Below are 1,946 nucleotides of genomic sequence, written 5' to 3'. Positions count from 1 at the left end.
CCCACCCCCAGCCCCAAAAATGTGATTTTAATATTTCCACTTTAATTACTGTATACCATTCCATCTCCGTGGAAGATGCTCGTATAGATGTATTTTATCGTGGTGACGCAATAAATATGTACATAATGCGTGACGTAATTTATATTCTGTTCAAAAAGCTGTAGCAAAGATGCTTTGTTGGTGTGCAGGGCAGGATTGTTTGGTTTCTTTGTTTCTCTCCATCATCAATAAAAGTGCTGTCTGTCACAGATTCACGCATCACTTCTTCCCCCCCCCCAACCCCCCAATCTTTTGGGCACAGGGTGACGGAAATGAAACACACCTCCACAGTAATGGGTAAAAATAGAAACTAGAACAACCACTTGGGAGAGTGAATACCTCCGCAAACTGATTAGTTTACGTTTTGTATCCCACTGAAAGGTTGGATCTGGATTTGGGCCTTAACTAAAATTTAATCGGCTTGTTCTTGTCACATAATCAACTCATCCACCAAGTTTTGTCCGAATCCGTCCATAACTTTTTGAGATTAATATATTGTTTTAGCTCTACCACTCATTAGTGAAGAATCACTAAAAAAATTATTGGATCCAGATCCGGATTCAGATCTTCACCAAAATCGAATGAATTCTTTCTTGTTACATACACCACCTGCCCACCAAGTTTTGTCCGAATCCGTCCACAACTTTTTCAAAAATCCTGCTACATATCGTTTTTGGCCCAGTCTCTCAATGGTGAAAAATCACTTTAAAAATTCTTGGATCCAGATCCGTATCTTCACCAAAATCTAAACATTTTGTCGCTGTGACATATCCAAGCTCTCCATAAAATTTCTTCCAAATTCGTCCACAACTTCTTGAGGTATCCTGTTCACAAATAGACAAACAAAGAAACAAGAAAGCATGGTGGTGCATGGCACGATACTTGCGAAATCCATGACAAATTTGACTATAAAATAATTGATGGTTGAATTCAATGACCAAATATGCAAATCCTCTTCAAATTTCAAGTGAATCGGATGAAAATTGACAATTTTAGAAATCTTGCCTATGTCGACCTTTTGGCCTACGTTGACCTCAGAAATACTTGTTCATTGAATTCAGTGACATGACATGCAAATCCTCTTGAAATTTCAAGTCAATGGGATGAAAATTGAGGATTTTAGAAATGTCACCAAAGTTGTTCACCTTTGGCCTATGTTGGCCATTTGTTCTATGTTGACCTCAAAAATAATTGGCTGGTTGAATTCAGTGACCTGAAATATAAATCTTCAAATTTCAAGTCAATCGAATGAAAATTGAGGATTTTAGAAAACTCACCTGCTGTTGACCTTTTGACCTCAAAAACAATAGGCTTCTTGCTTATTGCAAACTCTACCATGTGGTGAAGTTTTGTGAAGATCAGTTTAAAATTGTGACCTGTAGGCGATGAACAGACAGACAGACAGACAAACAGATGGAATAACAAAATCGACAAACCAATGTACTTGGAAAATCTTCGATTTCACAAGTGTTGAAAATTTACGAGTTCGATTTTACATCGAATCGGCTTGTTCTTGTCACCTGACCAACTCTTCCACCTCGTTTTGTCATAAATCGTCCACAACTTTAATAGGTAACATGCAGTACTGTACATAGTTTTTGGCCCCATCTCTCAATGGTGAAGAATCATCTGAAAAATTCTCGTATCCGGATCTGAAATGGAATCATTTAGTCCATGCCACACTCCCAATCTGTCCACCAAGTTTCATCCGAATCCGTCCACAACTTTTTGAGGTATTGTGCTATATTTATCGTTTTTAGCCCCATCTCTCAATGATGAAGAATCACTTTTTTAAATTCTCAGATCCGGATCTGGATTCGGATCTTCCCCAAAATTTAGCGTTGCCGTCCTTGGCCGGTCACACACACACACAACATTTTTTGAAACCATTACGTGAAAACTGTGGG

General features: G+C 38.4%; 1 protein-coding gene across 2 annotated transcripts in view; it reads left to right on the top strand.

Moving 5' to 3' along the window:
• Window positions 1–142, top strand: part of LOC147029506 (homeobox protein DLX-6-like) — a 143,824-nt gene extending 143,682 nt beyond the window's left edge. For both annotated transcript variants that reach the window (XM_085872573.1, XM_085872572.1), the window contains one exon: window positions 1–142. This exon is cut by the window's left edge and continues 844 nt beyond it. The gene's annotated coding sequence lies outside the window, so the exon portion shown is untranslated.
• Window positions 143–1,946: the final 1,804 nt, after the last annotated feature.

The sequence above is a fragment of the Eptatretus burgeri genome, chromosome 3 (assembly GCF_056783735.1).
Source record: "Eptatretus burgeri isolate ZD-2024b chromosome 3, Ebu_testis_v1, whole genome shotgun sequence".
Taxonomy (NCBI): domain Eukaryota; kingdom Metazoa; phylum Chordata; class Myxini; order Myxiniformes; family Myxinidae; genus Eptatretus; species Eptatretus burgeri.
Note: the sequence above shows the minus strand (reverse complement) of the source record. Positions and strands in the feature narration are given on the sequence as shown.